This window comes from Myotis davidii, unplaced genomic scaffold (genome assembly GCF_000327345.1).
Source record: "Myotis davidii unplaced genomic scaffold, ASM32734v1 scaffold17, whole genome shotgun sequence".
In the NCBI taxonomy this organism is placed as follows: domain Eukaryota; kingdom Metazoa; phylum Chordata; class Mammalia; order Chiroptera; family Vespertilionidae; genus Myotis; species Myotis davidii.
Window position 1 is genome coordinate 1,451,295 of NW_006288624.1, and position 22,478 is coordinate 1,473,772.

At 38.7% G+C, this 22,478-nt stretch overlaps 1 protein-coding gene across 7 annotated transcripts in view; it reads right to left on the reverse strand.

Annotated features, from left to right (window-relative positions):
- SIPA1L1 (signal-induced proliferation-associated 1 like 1) overlaps nucleotides 1–22,478 on the reverse strand; it is a 339,956-nt gene that overhangs the window by 172,212 nt on the left and 145,266 nt on the right. For all 7 annotated transcript variants that reach the window (XM_015562016.1, XM_006760733.2, XM_006760732.2 and 4 more), the window contains one exon: nucleotides 6,571–6,633. The gene's annotated coding sequence lies outside the window, so the exon portion shown is untranslated. The remainder of the gene's footprint in view (nucleotides 1–6,570; nucleotides 6,634–22,478) is intronic.

Here is a 22,478-nt window from a genome sequence, read left to right on the forward strand (position 1 = left end):
AACCTCCCAACTGCTCCTTTTTTCTTTTTTTTTTTTAATTCTGGGCCAGCTTTAGCTCTGGGCTTGGCTCCAGCTCTGAGGCCTCCGCTGCTGAAAGCAGGTATCTGGCCTTTGTTTGGGTTTTATAATCAAAACACTGTATCAACTCCAGCTCTGAGATCCCAGCTGGCTGAAAGCAGGTTTCTGGGATTTTGTTTAGCTTCTACATTTGTAACAATGTTTCAAACTTCAAGCTCAGAGGCCAGCAAGGCAAGCGGGGAACGTTGGAGTCCTCCGTCACTGAAGCAAGCAAGACTCATGTTAGCTTCCAGCTGCCTGGATGCCGGCCGCCATCTTGGCTGGCAGTTAATTTGCATATTGCCCTGATTAGCCAATGGGAAGGGTAGTGGTCATACGCTAATTACCATGTTTGCTGGAAGAAAAAGTGTTAACTGAGATTTTCTTGATGCTTCAAGCAAATACAACTGAATGGATGTTACTCCAAATGCTGAGCAAAATACAATTAAAGGATCAAATTATAGCAACAATAATTGCTGGATGTTGGCCTGAATCTTTACAACCAACAAGCTTATACTCTTGCAGAGTGAATGGATATATACTGGCGTTTCCATCTTTAAAAGAAGGCCACTATGTAATTATACAATGGAGATACCAAATTTTAGAGATGGGGCCAACTATTCAGACAGCAACAGAGACAGCTGGTCTATCTTCACACACTGTTTTATCAGAGCACTTCAGATTACAGAGGGGGCGCCTAACCCTACAGACCAGACTAACGATATTTTATTGATTTGACAAGAATTTAAAAAAATAAACAAGTGAAGGTGGGAAGCTCTCATCAGAGATTAGCATTCATTCAGAAACTGAGATTTCATTTCCAGAGTTAGAAGACATCTGATACTGAGGGGATGCCATGCAATGGAAGGTGAAACTCTTAGATATTTTTCACCTCGTTAGAACTTCAGAATTCCTGACTGAGGTCTCACAGTCACTGCACCCATTAGCAATGGACACTAGCTGCCATGGGAGAAATAACTCACACAGTAATCCAGAAGCCCTAAAGCAGTGGTTCTTAACCTTCTGGCCTTTCAAATACAGTTCCTCATGTTGTGACCCAACCATAAAATTATTTTCGTTGCTACTTCATAACTGTAATGTTGCTACTTTATGAATCATAATGTAAATATCTAATATGAAGAATGGTCTCAGGTGACCCCTGTGAAAGGGTCATTCGACCGCCAAAGGGGTCGCGACCCACAAGTTGAGAACCACTGCCCTAAAGTGGTTTTAAACTCCCACTAAAGGTAAAACCTTTCACACTCCTCTGTTTAGGTGTGGCTAATGACCCAATTATTTATACAATATGTAAACTAAGGATAATAAGGTTGAGCGATTTGTATTTGGTACTAAAGCATGGTGTTTGGGCTCCTAATTGCAAAGAGAGACCAAGTGAAAAAGACAACTGGAAACTAAACAAGTCCTTAGACAAACAGGATCACAGTTCTTAGTGAACAGCAGCTTATAAATCGCTAATTTGAAGGTTTTGGTGATTTATATCAAGAAAAAAGAGCGTAACTAACCACGTAATAAAAGAATTTTATCAAGGGTATTCACTGATATGAAATATTTCACCGATTAGTTTCTTAGAAACTCACTCTAAAATCTTTCAACTGAACTCAGCAGTCTGCTAACAATGTTATAATCTGAACGCCTGAGTCTTAACAGCTCCAAAGCGAACATGATAATGTGTAACACACAGCACTGCCACGGATGAAGACAACCTAATTCACAGGCTCATGCACATCCAACCACAGACACAAAACAGTAGTTACGCCTGCAAAACACAAAATTACACAGCCAACTATGGCTTCCTTCTTCCCATCAAAAGATGCATTCCTCTGCCATGCCCACTCACACATACTCCAATATGAAGAGACACAGTTACCCACGGATAAAACGTCAACTCACATTACAAGCTGAAAAGCCGGTGTGTTTCTTACAAATTGGATAAAACTGCTTGCTGTTGTTTCTCTCTCTCTCTCTCTCTCTCTCTCTCTCTCTCTCTCTCTCGCAGGCACAGTAAGATAATAAGTACTGGGCAGGATCCTAATGCACCATCAGAGAAAACCCAAAAGAAAAAAAAATGAATTAAAAGGTTCACTTTCTATCTAAGAATAGTCTTTATTTTTATTCCTAAATGACTTATAAATGTCCTCCACTTCAGAATGTATATGGTTATTTTAAAGTTTTAATATAAAATAAATGGCAACAAAGTCAAGTTACTATTTAGTGAAGACAAAAACTAACGTCCACCCACTTCACTGCCAGGTGCCTAATAGGTCTCGATACATCTGTTGACCCATTATTTTGAGAAAGGGAAGAAAAGCATATCAAAATTCCATCCTAACTGTGAGAGACGATGATGAATAGGACAAGTTAGAGTAAGCAAAACAGATACAATATAAACTTTTAGAACTTCCTCCTACCTCCAATATGGGGTTAAGCTGAGGCTCCAGGGACAAGCAGCCCCTGGGTTTCCCTTTCTGAGAGAACAGGGTGGGGTGGGGGTGAGAGAACTGGAGCTAGAAGACAGGCAACAGTTACCTTCTTCACAAAGGAAAGGACAGAAAGCAGGAGGAGTGCTGTAACACAGACCTACAAAATTGGAACTGCTTTACCAACGTCAGACACTCTGCTCTGTATTCTATCTAGGGAAGGCATGTGCTCTCACGGATGTATCTTTACCCTCTAGGATACTTTAAAACTCAAAGAACAAGACTCCCTTTCTAATTCCCTCAATGAGAATAGAGAGGAGAAAGCGTTTAATAGCATTCCAGATAATTTGTGCCAATTTAGATGATTCATATATTACTTTCCCAGACTAAATGGTCTATGGCCAGCACTTTCAAGTCAACCAGGGTTTGGAGAGCAGGACCTAATTACAGATCTGAGTCACTGTCTACACGTCCCCTCAGCCCAGTGGGCCATCCCTCACAAAGGCACCATTTCATTTTGAGGTATAAAAACAAGCCAAGTCTACAAATCTCTTTATGTAGAAAATAAGTAAGAAGACGTCATTCCACAAGAAACAAAAAATTGATTTTTTAATTTTTTATTTTATTTTTTTACAGAGGGAGGGAGGGAGGGAGGAACAACAACTTGTTCCACTTCTTTATGCATTCATTAGCTGCTTCTTGTATGTTCCCCACCTGGGGATCAAACCCGAAACCTTGGCACATAGGGATGGATAATAATCTAATCAACTGAGCTACAGGTCAGGGCCCTGAATTAATTTTTTTTAAATAAAATTTTCAATAGGCTTTTTCCCTTTAAAAGTACTCATAACATTAAAGTTTTTAAAACAAGAAAATGGATATAAGACATATTATAGGATATCTTACATTTCTTGTGTCTGTGTTTGGCCTGATGTACAAAATGACATACTATCTTGAAAACTGACCATATCCCAAGGGGAGAGACTTAGTAGCTCTTTTCATAGGGGCCTCATTGATTAGGTGTTTCAACTTGATGGCTATAATCTTCTAACAGTGGCAACATTTTAATTTAAGAGCCTCAGTCCACAATGAAGGAAAAAAAAACCTAAAGATAGTTACATTTGAATAAAATTAAGACAAGAACACATTCTTTTAACCAAAACAAAAACCAAAAATCAAAAAACATGCACAAGCACAAAAAAACCTAAATTTCAACGAAAGATCTTACTGTTTTCCTTCCTGTAATATAGAGACAATATAGATGAATTAAGGGGTAAAACTCTTTTGCGTTTACCTTTTGTTCACATGGTAAACATTTAAGCAAAGATAACCCTGAAAGTAAAAAGGAAAGAAATCCTCTTTTGATTGTCATCAATCTTTCTCTGGCACTTTATCAGTAATTCTGTTCCCCAACCAAAAGAATTATCTCTAAATGGAAAGGACTATTCAGTTTCCAGGTCCAACAACAACATTCCAAACAAGAACAAGGGGTAATAAGATAGAGAGAGAGAGAGAGAGAGAGAGAGAGAGAGAGAGAGAGAGATTGAGATTGAGATTTAGAGAAACAGAGCTCTCTGTATGCAGAAGTTAAATGATCTAAGATACATTTCGGACAAGAATGATAAAAATTATCTCCAAGGCTCACACTGGGGCACAAACGGAAATAAACAGCACAGAAAAGATTTCTGAGGTTCTCAAGGGACTGAGATACTGAGAACCTTAGTCACTTGTGACTAGGAGGCTGGGGAAAGCATAGTTTGCCACCCCAAAACATGCCTTTTAGAATACTGATTATTTGAAACTTATTTTCTTTTTTAAGAAACAGAAAACTCAAGAAAAACCTTTAACTTCCCCCTAACTGCCTAAAAATAATTTAGAGGACCTAAGGGAAGGGAGATGTCATCACAGATAACTGCAGTTTAACATCAGTAGTGTGTAATAGGGAGGAACCTAGCCAGGCCCTTTTGATCAAAGTCCTCTGTGTCCTGTTAAGGATGGTCCAGCAAACATTTACTTATCAAATATTTGCTTTTCTATCTCCATGTGAATTACCTTCCTGCCCTTTGAAGTCCTAAACCACATCCCCCCCAACCAAATGTCTGTGAAGCGTTTTCTCGTGCCTCATCTCATGTGATCCTCACAGAAGTCCTGGAATATGTCCTCAGGTCTCATATTCATATAGAACCCCTGTAGGTGCACATGTAATAAATTTGGTTTTCTCCTGTTAATTTGTCCATGTTAATTAATTAGTCCAGCTAGAAGAACTTAAAAGGGTTTTGGCGAGCCAGCCAGGAAACTTTACTAGCTGGACACTGTTTGCTTTGGGAATTTGATCATTAGTCTAGCCAGAAGAGCTTAGAGGGGTAGAAGAAAAATGATTTTTTTCCTCCCTCACAGTACTATGTTTCCAGGTGCCATGCTGCGCAATCTATTCATTGGAGTTGATGCCTCTTTTATAACTGCTGCTAGCAGCACAGGGACAAACTGACAAATTTAGAAAACACAGAAGTAAGTTCTATAAGTGTGACAACTAATTGTCAGAGTATAGAAAAATGCCCAGATTTACCTCTAAGTATCCCAAAAGCAAGCATACTGGCCATAGGGTGAATAGAGCTATTTAAATAAAAAGGAACGAACACATTCTGAAAAGCTCATTGATGACACAGTTGGTCTGAGTGTCCTGCAGGTACGAAACCTGCACAGGACTGCAGGACCAGGTACAGAAAGAGAACTCAGAAGGTAACCAAGCACCAGACTACTGCCTAAGTTAAGAGGCTGTCAGCATGCTGATTAAATGCATCAACCACTTAAAAGTTCAGATCACTAGGATGCCTAGTAATCAATCTTTGGCGAAGCATCTGAGAACTAATTTACAGCCTCTTAAAAAATATTCTAAACTGAGCTTCTGAACAATAAAGAGACATAGTATCTACATTGCCTGAAGTTAAAAGCATGCAAAAAACCATACGACACATGTGTGGTAAAAGGACAAACATATGCACAAGGAGAATAAAGATCAAAACCAGGATGGTGGTTCCTCAGAGGCAGAGAAATGGCGCTGCAGTTTGGAGGCTTACCCTGGGTTTTTAACTGCTCCAAAGAATTGGTAAACAAACTGGGTTGATTAAAAGGCAAAACCTTCAGGAGGAGGGGGGGATCTAAAAGTGATATATTTTATCCTCCTGTCTTTGAATACGAAATCACTACCTGTTAACTGTTAAGTGTGAAGAGGGTGCCACCAACACACCAGCACACTCTGCCAGTTTAACTTAATGGTACCATGTGCCTCACTTTGCAATTACTCCCACATTCCCCAGGGAGAAACTAATGGATTACTAAAAATAAATGGAGATTAAGTGAATCACTTGGGATGTTTGGCTCCCAATGCAAACTGGCTTAAACAGAAAGGAAATGTATTGGCTCAACAGCTTGGACTTCTGGTGGAGAGACAGGCTCCGGGACTGGCTTCTCTGTCCTCCACCCTGTGTGGCTTCTTGCTCAGGCTGCAGACACATCAGACCTCACACTGGCACCAAACAACATCCAGAAGAAGAGAGGCAGGCTCTCCCTGTACTTTGTGTATCAGAAAATTTCTGCCCCAAGTTCCTGGCAAGCCTACCTTGGAGTCTCATCGGCTAGAACGGGTTTACCAGGCCATGCCTGAAACCATCCTTCTGGTCAGGTAATGCCCAACACTAGCTGATGTTTTGTCAGCGATGGGCTGATCATGGACAAAGCAGAGAGAGGGGTGCCCCTAATCCTTGGGCCCACCCTAGAGCTGCAGTCAGTTGCTCAGCTCATGACAGGGGGGATCAGTAGGATACATGACATGGCTCCAGCCCCAATATGCATTCTGCTAATATTTACAGAATAACCTGAGTAAGACTGTCGTGATATGTAGTTATATATATGGCTAAAGACTCAAGAAGCAGATGAAGACATGAATTGACCCCTTTGAGAAAAGTCGATTTTAAAAACTTGGCTTCTATATTTCCACTGCTCCAATGAGAAATCTGAAGACAAAGTCAACACATTTAAAGCAGGTTCATCATAGGATAAATAGTATAGTACTTACTATAGTCTTGTGCCATGGCTACAGAAATTTAGACAATTAGCATCCACAGAAATAATGTATAACCTGAAAAAAGAGAAATAAAAAGTTAAAAATGGTATAAAAATAAAAAATAAAGTACAAAATAAATTTCACCAAGATAAAACAGTTGCATAAAAAACTTTTTATCTTTTTTTCTTAAAGCAAACCAGCCTTTTTAAAGTATGCAGCTGCACTTAAATTAAGAGAAAATGTCTGTAATATTAGAGTATCTCTAAGTATTTTCAAGATCAAATCATCTGTAGACCACCAAAACAAACACACAAAATACATTTTAATCAAGTAATACTGCCCTGCAATGCTATTTATAAAATTGAAACAAAAGCAGAATTACTAAATTGACCAAAAGAATCATACAGTCTAGCCCTACAACACACATCCACTCTATTCCATTTGATGCAACCTAAAATTAAGTTAATCAGCTTCAAATTCTAAATTTCTAAACTCAGGGACCTTAAGAAATAATAGTCCTCAAAATAATACACATTTCTGGTTCAAATATTTCACACTGAATCCTAATAAAATCTTTGAATATTCAGCATGGATATGGAATGCTAAAGAAACACACCCATAGAATTGAGGACTCTAAGACCCTAGAATGGCTTTTAATATTCATAAGTGAAAGACGAAAGACCCCAGGACAAATAACAATATAGCAAATCACACTCTTAATTAAGCAGGACTTATCAGAAATCTATTGATGCTGTGGTGCTTCCTGGGGATAGTATGCCCTGACAAGGCTGAGAACAGCTACTGTCCCTGTATCTACAAATAATAACATGTCTAGTTTCACTTGCCTCCGTGTTTGCAGGAGACAAAAAACTTCCTCTACCCTCTCACGTTCAGTTCCTGGGCATATGCAAAGTAAACTGATAAAAAGAAATTAATAGGAGGAAAGGCATATATTTCTTTATTGATGTTAATATTTTTATATGCAGGGGGATATCACAGAAAAGAAGTAAAATGCCAAAGAGGCAGTTATGGGACTTAAATACCACTTTAACAAAGGGAGATGCATTTTAGAGAAGTGACTAAACAAAGGAAAAGGTTTGGATTCTTAAGGATGATAAATTGTAGAAATATGACTAAGAAAAAAATATATACGGTAGATAAGAATTGGTTAGTAAGATCTGTTATGAAGACTAATTTCTGGTGATAAAAATCTTTTTCCTCTTTCTGGTTGGAAGATGGGTGCACCTTTAAAAATGGAAACTTATGCCCTGCTTTCAGGCAGATGGGGGAAGACAGGTCTTCCTGTGTCTGCTATTTCTCAATTTCCTTCAGTTCAAAATATGCCACCATTGGTATATTGTGGGGTACATATCCTGATCCCCTACAGGTTCAGAAAGATAAAATAAAAAACAACTTAAAAAATAAAGGTGCAAGACTCAGCATGAAAGATGTTTTCAATATATATATCCTCCAAAGGACTCATATAGGATGTATACAGAATTCACATAAAACAGTAAGAAAAAGACAGAGCACCCAAACAAGATATCCAAGTGACAATAAGCATAGGAAAAGGTGCTCAATCTCAATCATTTACCAAGAAAATACACATTAAAACCACAGTGACATAAAATTACCTACTGACTAAAAATGACTACATGAATAAAAATGAAGATCTGAGGACACAAGTCTTAGGACCTGGAGCAATTCAGCTCTCATGCACTGCTGCTGGGAGTGAGGACTAGACAACTGTTCCTCAATATCTAATAAGGTGGAGCATAGATATACACTGTGGCCCAGCAATTCCACTGCTAGGGAAATGCCTACCAGGAATGCACATACAGGCACATCGTCCCAGACACACGTACAATAATATTCAAAGAAGACAAAACTCAGTAACAAATAAACTGTGGCGTATTCATACAATTGAATACTATACAGCAGGGGTCAGTCAGCGTTTTCTGAAAAGGGCCAGATAGCAAGTATTTTTGGCTTTGCAGGCCATAAGGTCTCTGTGCCCTGTTGCAACTGCTGGACTTTGCCTTTGGAGTGGGAAAACAGCCCCAGACACACGGAAATGAATGGGTGGGTCTGTGTTTCAATCAAACCTTATTTACAAAATCAGGCAGCCGGCATAGGCTGCAGTCTGCTATTCAGTAATGAACATGAATGAACTATAAAGAATGCAACAACATAAATGAATCTCACAAACATAATGCTGAAACAAAAAAGCCAGATATCTGAGAAAATACAAAACTGTATGATGCCATCTTAGTAAAGTTCAAAGTAGGTAAAACTACTTTTTACAAAAATTCCAGAGACAACAAGTTCGTGAGATAACAGTTACCTCTGAGTGTGGGGGGATGGTAGAGACCAGAAGGAGGTAGAAGGGGGAATTTTGGTGGGCTAGTGATATTGGATTCTCTGATTTGAGTGGTGGTTTCATGACTATGCTCAATATGAGAAAATTCATCAAAGCGTTCACTTATGATTCACTTATCTTTATGTGTGTTAAGCTTGAATAAAAAGTAAGACATTTTAATTTTTTTTAACAAAGAACACGGGTCAATTCTATAAGTGGCTGCTTTCTCATAGCTCATTCTCCCTGGACATCAAACACTGATACACCAGCAAGCTCTGTGTCCTCACAGAGCAGAGCCATGAAGCCTCCCTTTGCTGAAGGTGGTGTCTGCAGTGTAGCTCAACCTCTGCTCTCAGTCCCAGGTGGGCCTTTGGAGAAGAGTGGTGATCAGATGGAGCACACAGGAGTGTCAGGGGCAGAATGCAACCCTGAGGGGGCGGGGAAAGTAACAGATGGTGGACGAAGAGACTGGTGGAAATAAGCCCCTACATTTTAACATACTCAGCTGAATATCCCATAAAGAAACGAGGGTAACAAAAACAGCTTAGAAACACAATTTGGAAGGTCAATGGGCTTGCCTTTTGGACACAAATTATGACATTTTAAAAGCTGACTTTGTTCTTCAAAGGCTGATGAAGGGATTTCTTTTCAGTATCACAATTGCTTCCAATCTAACAGATCAGTGGGTAGGAAGTTTTAACTTTTCAAATGAGGAAGCAACCCTGGCAGATAAAATTAGTCTTGACTTTCTAGGCCTGCATATTTTAAACCATGTCTATACCTTGGTATTATCTTGTCCCTCTATACCAGTGGTGGGGAACATCCAACCCAAGGACCGTATAGGCCTGCGAAATCATTTGGTCTGGCCCTGCCAGGGCATTAGGGGTGCGTTAATTAAATGTCTGACCAAATATAGCAGGTCAATTTTAAAGCTGATAATTTTGGATGGCCCGTGAATGATGTTCTAAATACCCAAATGGTCCTTGGCAGAAAAAAGGTTCCCCACCCCTGCTATACTGTGTCTAAAATTTAATTGGAACTTTCCAGGGATAATAGGAAGCCACTTAATTACGAGGGTTGGGCACAAACATATTAGGAGAGGCAGAAAATATGAAAATTCCAGAAACAACAAGATCATGGGCATCACATTATATGGATTCACATTCTGTAACTATGAGCTTATATCATGATAAAGAGCAAAAGAGGAAAGAAAAAAAGTCTGTTATTTTGTCAGTCAGCAACCACCACAGGTGTGATTGCTTCTCTTAGGTTCATACCAATTGTGTTGTGGATTCATTTTTAAAATGTATATTTTTTTAGCCCTGGCCAGTGTCCTCATTGGTTAGAGCATTGGTCAACCCACAGATGGGATGCAGGTTTGATTCCTGGTCAAGGGCAGGTACCTGGGTTGCAGGGTTCACTCCCCATCCCAGGTCAGGGCACATGTGGGAGGCAATCAGTTGATGTGTCTCTCACACTGACATTTCTGTTTCTCTCTCTTCCCTCTCTTTTTCTCCACCCCCCTCACCCATCCCTCTCTTCTCCCCTCCCTTCCATTCTCTCAGAAGAAGCAATGGAAAAAACAACATTTGGTGAGGATTAACAAAATATATGTTTTTTAAATATTTATTTATATATATAACTTTCTACCAAAAACTTAAACAACTTTTCAAATCAGTAAAACTGGATTAAAAACAAAACACTGCTCACAGTTGTATGGCCCTCGGATAATGTGGTGTCACCATTGCTAACTGACCCGGCCAAAGTCAGGATGAAGAGCCCTCAGGAGCCTACCAACCACCCTCAAAGCAAAACGTTCTTCACATCATATAATAAGACTAGCAAATTTTAACAACTGGGAAAAGTATAAGCTATGTATTTACATTTGGCAGCAAAGGTACAATCTATTTTTCTTTATTTTAAATGTTATAAAATAGTGTTCAGAATTTAGATCGTGGTCCATATTTTATATGGTGGGAGTATGTACAAAATCTTTACAACAGATGGGAAATTACATAAAGACATCAAGTGACAGTTCTAGCTGATTCAGCTCTAATTCATTTTGTTTGCTTTCCAACAGCACTAGTTTAAAAAGAGCAGTTCTGTGGTCCATAGAAAAGAGTTCTACTTTAAGCAGAGGTGACAATCTTTACTTACATAAGAAGCAGTTATACAGGTTAACAGAAGAAATGAACTGCAATGGAATACACTAGGGATATGTCAGGGGAACCATTAGTTTTCATTCTTGATGGTATGTAATAAGTGCATCAGCCTAACAGTCATTGAATTTATTAAGCCATAGTTTCACTACACAAATTCTTCATTCCTTTTTTTCTCAGAGCACACTGAATAATCAGAAGGCAGTGTTTGCTTTCCTATACAGTAACAACTGTGCACTTGGCCTGAATTCTAAATAACCAGGTTCTTTACAAAATTTTTGAAATCTAGCCAATATACAAATCTTTTCACTGAAAATAAGCATGAAGGAAACAGGCTCAAATCATAACTGTCATATTTACTCAAAATGGGGAGAACATACTTCTCAGACAAGTTGGATAAACATGCACAAACCTCGCCATCACCATACACTAAAAACAACACTGTTGTTAAGAACTAGATGCATGAATATTCAATTGGATGTTTGATGACATCAGTATATACTGCCTAAAATTTATTGCTATAATAGTTAACCAACCAGATAGTGTCTTTCTACACTGGTTAAGCCTAAACAGTAGGTGTGGTGGTTAGTTTATGTGTTAAGTTAGCTAGGCTATAGTACTCAGTTATTTAATCAAATACTAATCTAGGTATTGCTGAAAAAAACAGCTATAATCATTTGACATTTTAGTAAAAGAGATTACCCTCAATAATTTGGGTGGGCCTCATCTAATCAGTTGAAGGCCTTAATATCAAAGACTAGGTTCCCTAAAGGAGAAATTCTCATTTAAGACTTGAGCATCAGTGCCGGGGTCCAGCCCCAGCAGGTCCAGGGGTCCCCAAAGGTGGACGGAGTCGGCAAAGAAGGAATGACATGGAGACAGCGTTCAGTTGATCAGCAGCCTTGCCAGGATCTCTAGCCACAATCTCCAGCCAAGTTCTGTGTCCATGTTCTCTTGCTAGGTTCTCCAGCCACGTTCTCCAGGTTCTCCAGCCAGGTTCTGTAGCCATGTTCTCTCACTAGGTTCTCCAGCCAGGTTTGGTTTAGGTTCTCCAGCCAGGTTCGGTCACCAGGTTCTGTAGCCGGGTTCTTCAGCCAGGTTCTGTCTAGGTTCTCCAACCAAGTTCTGTAGCCAGGTTCTGTCCAAGATCTTTTGCCATGTTCTCTCCAGCAAAGTTCTTCTGTCTCTAGGTTCTGTGTAGGTTCTGTCTTCTAAGTTCTGTCTCTAAGTTCTGTCTCCTGTTACATCTGTATTTATACCAGTTGATTCCAATCCTATCAATCGCTATTCCAAAGGTTAGGGCGTTTCTTATCTCCATTCAAGGGAGTAAAGATTATGTAGCTTAAGCATGATTGTTCGTAGTTAAAGTGATTAATTACCCGCCTGGCACTTAGTTAAGAGGTTTTATTCCCTCCCTAACTTCAGGGGAAAATCCCTATCCTGGGGAAACAACCTTTCTCAGAGAGGTGACCTTGGGTTAAAACACATAGCGCCAAGAAGGTGAGCAAACATATTAAGAACAGTATGCCATGTATGCCAGGCCCCTTGAAACAGCAGGGATGGACCGGCTCCCGGCATATCAGCTTATGTATTTCTACTGGTTCTGTTTCTCTAGAGAACCTGTACTGATACACCAGGCAAAATAGGAAACCCACTATGAGTTTTAAAGGTTTTTATATTTAAAGTCAAACAAGGAAAGAAATGCCTTAATTTAATTCCATTCACCTGGGGGGAAAGGCATCATGCGCCTACCAAAAAAGCATACCTAATGACTGAGATACCCCCTGACTAACTAAAATAAAAGTAAACTGTGAGATGTGCACTACTACAGCTTTTACAATGCTGAGGGCAGAGCAGGGCTATATTAGTTCTAACTTGGGGTCTGGAGAAAAGGAAGAGGAGGGCTGGAAGGAAATCAGGCAAAGCAAAGGGGGTGGAGTTGCCCAGGTAAGAACTTGATGCATCTAAACTTTTTAAGCTAACAATGTTTCAGGACTTACTGTGTCCCAGGTGTTTTAACTTGACTATCCCATCTGATTGTTCGCAAAAATATTAAGTGGCAGATGCTATTATTACCCATAATTCTCAGGAGGGATGGAAGAGCTAGAGACATAATTCCACAAGGTGATACAGCTACTAGTAGCAGTGGAACCCAATTTTGAACGTAGGCCTTGACTTAAGCTACTGAGCTTTGTGCTTCCCTAATAGCATTTCCCAGGCAGAACAACGGGGCGAAAACATTCCAAGACAAAAAATCTCATGAACAATGTCACAGATGTATCAAAAGTAAATGGCAGCCCTAAATGGTTTGGCTCAGTGGATAGAGTATCAGCCTGTGGACTGAAGGGTCCTGGTTTCAATTCCAGTCAAGGGCACATGCCCGGGTTGCAGCTCAATCTTCAGGAGGGGTCGTGCAGGAGGCAGCTGATCAATGATTCTTTCTCATAGTTGATATTTCCATCTCTCTCTCCCTCTCCCTTCCTCTCTGAAATCAATCCTATCTATTAATAGACAAACATGGTAATTGACCATACCTCTGCTATGCCTCCTATTGGCTAATCAGCGTGATATGCAAATTAACCAACAAAGATGGTGGCTAATTTGCATACTGAAGGCAAGGTGGGTCAGCGCCATCCCGCCTGCCCCACCGCAATCTGGGCCTGCTATCTGCGACCCGGAGCGGCGGGCATCCCGTGTGCGACCCGACCCAGGGCGGCAGGGCGGGTCCCAAGGGAGTGGGCCTAAGTCGACAGGTGGACATCCCCCAAGGGGTCCTGGACTGCAAATGGGTGCAGGCTAGGCTGAGGGACCTCCCCCAACCCCAGTGCACAAATTTTTGTGCACCAGGCCTCTAGTAATAACAAAAAAACATTTTTAAAAAAGTAAATGGCCAATTTCAGATCTGTACATATAGAGAGGGGATTAAAGGAAAACAGCATGAGCAAAAATAGAAAAAGCAAAACTGTATAAAAAGAAAAGATTATTGGATCAAAACTGTTAAAACCCCACAAATTTACCTTCCCCCCACCTCCTATTTCATGAAATTTAATAAGAAATAAAAAATATACAAAAATTCACAGAAGTACAGGAAATCCCAGTAGAGATGACATCAACAGACCAGAGCACTGATAAATTCTAAGAATCAGAAAGCATACAGATTGAAGACAAAACTCAAAAGACCTGAAAGACCAGTAACCCCTTGGAAATAAGAGGCTAGATCGCAAAAAAAGTTGTCCTGGCAGAACCTAGAAAAAAACCAAAATTGGGTCAGCAGATGCTGGGAGAAGCAGCATACTGTGCATGATGAACCAGGTAACTGAAGACCATGATACCATGTCAACCCCTTCTCTGTCCATGAGAAGCTGTGGGTGGCATTACCCCTAGATTAAAGCCATGAGAAATACCAGAGTGATACTAGAGAAACTGGACCATGTATGTCCCAAGTAACTTATTACTTACAGTCTACCTGCACTCAGAAGGCAAGGACCCCACACATCTAATGGGAAAATCCACCCTACCCAACATGGCTTGCCCCTATCAAGGCTCCTGTAAATCAAAGCCCACAGGTGCTACAGGTGAACAGAATCTCTATAACACAGAATTCAACCTTTTGGTTGTATCATTTGCCACAAATAAATCTACAATAAAGAAATCGAAGGGGTGCCCTGGACTGTTTGCTCAGTGGTTAGAGTGTTGGCCTTCGAACCTAAGGGTTTCAGATTTGATTCAGAGTCAAGAAAAGTACCTGGGTTGCAGGTTGAGAATAATCTGTGCAAACAAAGCTTTAAATAATGCTGTTATCTTCCTTTAACCTCCCATAGATTTTACTTTTTCACAATGACTATTCTTTGTTCAAACCAATATATAAACACTTAGGCCTAACTGTTTTTTTTGTGTGTCTTATTTTCCTGAGAAATCTCCCATGTACATGGGTTTCTTGTTTTTGTTATTGTTTTTAATTGTAGGCTATTTTCCTGTTAATCTATGCCAGAGAGCCTAGGAGGGTAGAGGAAAGGTTTACCTCCCCCACACGCCCACTCTATGAAAATTAACAACATGGAAAGGAGTATCAAATTCAAGAATGCCTAAGAAAAATAAGAATATGGGAAAACAAAGAACATGTTTTAAAGTATAATAAAGTTCCTCAAGAATTTCAAGGAAATATGACATCCACAAAAAAAATAATTATTTGGGGTTAAAATAAGATTACTGGGAAATAAACTATGAAGGGTAGGTCAGCACCGGATCATGGAGGTAGCAGCTGGATCCCACATCCTGAATCCCATCCCAGGTGGACACAGAGCTCTGTCCATTATCCTCTCCCTTGGCCTCTTCCCTTCTGCCTATAAACATGTTCAAATCTTCCTTCACTCATGAAAAACTTTTTCTTTGACCCAGATCTCTCTCAAAATAAGAAGTAATAAGGGAGAAAGGTGTCAATGATGATTTGGATGGCCCTAGCTGAAATAACTGGGTGAATGGTTCTCCCAGTACTGTGGTCGGCAAACTGCGGCTCGCGAGCCACATGCGGCTCTTTGGCCCCTTGAGTGTGGCTCTTCCTAAGCCTTAGGAGAACCCTAATTAAGTTAATAATAATGTACCTACCTATATAGTTTAAGTTAAAAAAATCTGGCTCTCAAAAGAAATTTCAATCGTTGCACTGATGATATTTGGCTCTGTTGACTAATGAGTTTGCCGACCACTGTCCCAGTAGGTGAGCACAGAAACCAAAGGAAAGAATGGGAGACACAGGAGTACTTGACGTTAATATACAAAATTTAAAGTGTCTTTACAGGATGAGGTTATAAACTGAGAGCCTATAAACTGAACTTGGTCCACTAGCATATTTTCTTTGGCCCATGCAATATTTTACAAAAATTCACACTATTCCTTAAAATTCAGGATATTTAACATGAAAGTCCTGATTTACAGCTTCTCTGGAGATCTGGTAACTTCCGGCCCATATTTCCAAACAGCAACCGTGGCTGGAGCCAAACAACCTGGATGGGGCCTGTAGTCTCCCACTCTCTACGGTCCCCAGTACTGTCTTCCTGACCCTGAACCTATGTCAATGGCCATTTATCACTCTACTCTCTCTGTTGTTGTTTTTTAGTGTAGAAAAATAGTTTTTCTTACCCTCAGGCCTGCTTTTTCTCACTTACATTGTTGGCCAGGCACTTAAGCTTGTGAAACTGCTGTAAACAACAGACTCCAGAAAAGTTAAAAACATGGCTGATGCCAGGCTGCTGTTGTTGGCTCAGTGGTTGAGCGTTCACCTATGAACCACAAGGTCACAGTTTGATTACTAGTCAGGGCACATGCCTGGGTTGCTGGCTCGATCCCCTGTAGGGGGCATGCTGGGGGCATGCTAATCAATGATTGTCTCTCTTCATTGATGTTTCTATATCTCTCTCCCTCCCTCTGCAATCATTAAAAATATGTTTTTTAAACACACACACACACACACACACACACACACACACACACACAGCTGGTTTGAGAAGCCAGGGTGTGAGTTATGGTTTTGTGGTTTCAGGTGGGTTTGAAATATGCTAAAATAGAAGAAGGTTGAGCTCACAAAAAAGAATGCATAAAAGGGGATGGTAACTACGGATGGACCTTTAGGAAATGGCCATCATGTCAGTAAAAGGAAGAGCAAGTTCAAAGAGTGAGAGGTTCAAGAATGATTTTAAAACCAATTAAGTTGGTGTACAGATTACAGCTCAAATCCATTCATTGTGAGATTGGGGCTGTAAAAAGAGATTGGAGTCCATGGTTAAATAAACAGCAAAAAATTCACGTCTAAACTGCCCATGAAACTACTCCACATCAATCAGTTAAGGTCAATTCAGAAAGATGTCTCTCTAATTCCTGTCAACATAAATGTTATATATACCAATTATTTGAAAGCCATTTTTTTAAATTGACCAGAATTATCATGTAATATTAAATTACTTAAATTTTATCCTATATGTTAAAAGCATTTTCAAGTAAAAAGCAAAGGAAGAAAAACTATTAAGCACAATTCAGCAACATTTTCCTTAAATTGTTGCATATAAGAGAACCACTTACACTACCATAATAAGAAAACTGGCCTGTTAACAAAGGGAAAAAGTTAGCAGGTTTTCCTCCAAATTTCTATGTAAGGAGAAGAGGGAAAAGTCCATTTAACATGAGATTTACAAGAATTTAAAGCATCACAGTGGCAAAAGCCACCAGTCTGTGAATAAGCAGGACTACCTCTGCACATTTGGCTTTAAAAAAGTCAATTTAGAAATTCTACAACCTACACAGGTTTCCTTGTTAAGACTTTTGTATTAGATTATTAGATTAATATGATATAGACCATAGATAGAATCCATAAGGAACTATTAATTCAATGTTAAATAGAATGGAAATGTTTACCCTCATTAGTAAAGAAATAAATATTAGAACAAAAATGAAGTAGTCATCACTTTAGAACCATCAAATTGACAAAAGTAATATCTTGTACACTTACTCTATTAGTAAAATAATTTTTGTGCATTTGACACTGGTAAGCCTGGAATTAAAACTGCCTGTGGCTCTATAAACTGGTTTCACATCTTTGAAAGCAGGTAATGTTTAGCGAAATGTTCAAAAGCCTTGTAACCTATGGCATTCCCAGAAATGGATTTTATGTAAAAAATGCAACGGAAGCAAAAGGTTGGTTATATGAATGAAAATATACTCTGTTAGAATGTTATTATTAAACAAAAATGACAAAGAATCTGGAAACAAGTCAACTTTCCAACAATAGAAATATTATATAGAAAACTATAGTGTATCAACACTATAATCTATAATTTATTGCCCCTTAATGTGACAATATTAAAGGTCATATGGACCATGGGAAAATAATTGCTATCATGTGAAGGTAAAAAATAAAATAATATGCCTACCAAAATTGCAACTAGGTAAAAGAAAGACAGAAAGAAAAAAGGAAGGAAGGAAGGAAGGAAGGAAGGGTGCTTGCATGTGGTCAAGCCAAGGATGAGAATATGCAAAAAATGGAAGTAATTAATGATAACTGGATGATACATTTATGGAGCATTTCTTTCATGTTTTAATATTCTTTTAATAATACCGTAGATGAAATAGGAAGAAAATCTGCATCACGGGATTATAAAATTGGCACAGAGACAAAAACTGCAGTGCTCAGGAGAGAGGCTGGAGAGAGCCGGGAGAACCAAATGTAAGAGCAGTAAGAGGTTTAACAAGTGAACTAAAATTAGAAAGCTACTGGGGACCTCAGCAGTTTCAGCAAAATGGCAGAGGCTTAAGTCTTACGCAAAGAATTGATTAATAAGTAACTGAGGTGAAGAAGTATCTGGGAGTCAGGCAATGCTGGGAAAGAAGAAATGAGTGGTAATCTGAGGGAAAAAAGAAATGTACTAGAGTTCGGGGAAGAATCGGGGTTGAGAAACGTTTTTTTAGGCAACAACCTAGGAGAGTGAATAATCATTCAGTAAAGAGAAAGATGGAAAATTCGGAAATGATGAAATCAGGATGTATCTTATTATCAGTGACATCTTATCATACTTTAAGAGGCTGTGGTCTTTTCTCTTAATGATATATAAATTAATGATATATCTTACAATTAATTGAAAGCATCTTAAATTCAATAAAATGTGGTATCTGTCCTTACGAACTACTCTCTCATGTTACTATACAACTACAATAGAAAAGAGGAGAATAAAGGGAAATAAAAATTTGGCACATGCTATTTTAAACTACTTTATTTTATAAAAACATGAAATTGTGAGCATTTCCCCAGGCAGATTTCTGATTCTGTAATTTAATGATCGCTGGGGTCCTGATTCAATAGTTATTCATGCTCATAAGTGTAAAACACAAATCATATATATACACACATTTGTTTCACAGCTCTCCATATAGTTGATAGCCATTTTTACAGTGCAGGAAAATGGACATTTAAGGGCAAAGAACAACTAAACTAGCATACTTTCATTTAAACATAATAATAGTCTAAAGCAAAAATCTTTTCCACTGTACAAAAATCAGAAACAAAGGTATTTTTACTAAAAATAGTAAACATTAATAGAAATACTAAATAAAGAACTATCACTTAGGACAATTTAAAATGCATATTCACATCTTTATAAGTTTTTTGTAAATATAAAATTATTCCAAAATAGTTTACTGAAATCATTGAATATATATATACATATTAATTTTTACTGGCAATTTAATTGGTTCTTTAACCTCAACAAGTGGGTTATCTAGGGAGATAAAAATTTAAAGAAAAATATTTAATGAAACATTTACAACATCAAACACCTTTGGAAATTAGCATAATCATAACTGCAAACACTACACATTTTTAAAAATTTTACAACTAAGGAAACCAAACTTGCCAACCAATACATTTATTATACCCCAGTATCTTGTGATTATGCACAAGATAATAAAATCAATGAAATTCACATCTTAAAATATTTCTTCAGCATAATCAACTTATGTTAGGCCAGTGATTTACCCATAAAACATTTTAAAGCCATTATTAATTTAAGCCTGGGTTCAGAATCAAAGACAGAATAGGTACCATGCCAGAGAATTCCTTTACAACCTTCTAGTTGTAAAACTTTGCAATTTACAAAGCACTTTCACAGCATTGTTCTTTGAATAAAATGAGCTACCTATCAAACATGAGTCCAGATGTTCCAATTTTTAAACAATATTATCCACACCATTTGAGGCTAAACTTAGACAAAGTTCATCACACTGACATATATTAAGAACATTTTTTCAATGGAGGTAACAGGATAGATGTTACATGATCATTACCCAAACCATTGCACCTAATTTTATCCTATATATAAGGGAAATATATAGCAAAATTCACAACTTCCAGGATTTTATCCCTGTCTTCTATACAATGTGAAGACAATCAACATTTTTTTTTACTTGCTAATTGATTTTCATTCTTTTTAAAAACATTCTCTGATGATTTAATATAAGCAACAATTTATGTTAGGAGAAATAAATAGTGCCTGCCCTAAAGACAATTATAGCCTACAGGGAAAAGCAACATAAAGAACCTTAACATATTAAAGAATATGTTAAGTGCTGGAGTTTTATGAAAATACAAAGGTGATAAAATTTTATTAGCTAAGAAGTATATTATATCATAAGTAGATTTACATTATTACAAATAAAAAAAATTCCCTCTGAACCAACAAGATCACTAGTAATAGGACTTACCAGCACCTTATTTTAGTTCTCTGCAACATTAATCTTTTTTAAATCCTCACCCAAGGATATATTATTGATTTTTTTTAAACTGTATTTTTAGTGAAAAAAACTTTTTGAGAGAGAGAGGAAAGGAGAGGGACAGAGAGATAGAAACATCTATGAGAGAGGAACATCATGGATTGGCTGCCTCTTGCTCGCCCCCTACTGGGGACCAAGCCCGCAAGGCCAGCATATGCTCTGACCAAGAATGGAACCGGAGACCTCTTGGTTCTTGGGTCAATGCCCAACCCGAGTCAGATCAACTGGGGGCTTTATTGGCTTTTTTAAAGAGAGAGATATGAGAGAGAAACATCGATAGGTAGCCTCCCACAAGCCCCAACTGGGGATCCGACCAGAAACTTAGGTATGTGCCCTGAACAGGAATCAAACCTGAAACCTTTTGGTGTATGGGACAATGCTCCAACCGAGCCACCTGGCCAGTGTAAGTTCTCTGTGATATATATTTTTTTAAATATATTTTATTGATTTTTTACAGAGAGAGATAGTTAGAAACATCGATGAGAGAGAAACATCGATCAGCTGCCTCCTGTACATCTCCTACTGGGGATGTGCCCTCAATCCAGGTACATGCCCCTGACCAGAATCGAACCTGGGACCTTTCAGTCCATAGGCCGATGCTCTATCCACCGAGCCAAACCGGTTTCGGCCTCTGTGATATTTTTTTAAAACAATGATAGGTTTCATATTTCATAAACCCACTAAGTTTATTCCTAACCTAACAGCCAAGAAATTTTGTGTTTGACCCTTTAAATATTCAGACTTCACAAAGATCCTTATAGTAGTACAATATTGTGAGATGTAAGAATTACATCTTTAGTCATTCAGGTGGCCAAATATGTAGATGGTCTTTGTTCAGTCAGCTTCCTGGCTTACAGGTCCCTAAACTCTTAGAATTTCTTATGTGATGAGAGCTTACAAGTGTCAATGAGGTGACTTTTAGAAAGCAACAAGGAATAGGGGCTGGTTGCCAAAGGAGCCAACCATTTGATCACAGTTGGAACTTTCAGTCCCACCTCCTGCCTCCACAACCGCCAGAGAGGGAGCAAGGGCAGGAGAATGGTCAATGATTTAAGCAATCGTGTCTAGTACGGAAGCGTCCATAAAAGTTCAAAAGGACAGGGTTTGGAGAGCTTCCAGGTTGGTGGAACAGAGATTCAGGGAAAGTGGCTTGCCTGGAAAGTGAACCCGCCCATGTAATTATTACTCAATAAAGAAAGAGCATTATGGCCATGGCCAGTGTGGCTCAGTTGGTTGGGCAATGTCCCATGCACTGAAAGGTTGCTGGTCAAGACACATGTCTGGGGTTGCAGGCTCGATCTCCGGCAGGGGGTGTACAGGAGACAGCCAATCGATGTTTTGCTCTCACATCAATGTCTGTCTGTCTGTCTGTCTGTCTGTCTCTCTCTCTCTCTCTCTCTCTCTCTCAAAAACCAATTAAAATATCTTAATTATGACTTATAGAACCACAGATTGGTTCTACCTGCTTCTGAACTGGATTTTCTAGAGCACAACCAAAACAATTTCTATAAATGAGGTCACAGAATATGCTGTCTTCTTTCATTTAATCCTGTGAACCTCATCCATATTGTAGCATGAAGCATTAGTACCATTATATGAACACACTACGGTGTATTTCTACATTTACTATTAGAACATTTTAACTTTTCTAGTTTGGCATTAGTACAAGAAATGCTGCTATGAATATTTGGACATGTTCTTTGGGACACATGTGCATGTTTCTATTGAGTCTGTACACACCTAAGAGCAGAATTGCTGGGTCAGAGGACCCACTGATATTCCCACTATCAGTGTGAATGAGTTCCAGCTGCTCTACATTTGGAATTAACCATCTTTTTCATTCTGGTGAGAATATAATGCTATATCATTATAATTTTAATTCGCATTTCTCTTATAAAAAATGATTTTGAAAAGCTTTTAAAAGACTTAGCGGCCAACTGAATATCTTCATTTGTGAACTACCTATTCAAGTTTTATGTCTTTAGTCAGGGGAAGGGTAGGAAAGAATGGAAGGTCTGGCTTACATTGGTTTGTATATATCTGGATGAGCCCTCTGTTGGATATAGAGCTAGATCTATATAGATATATGG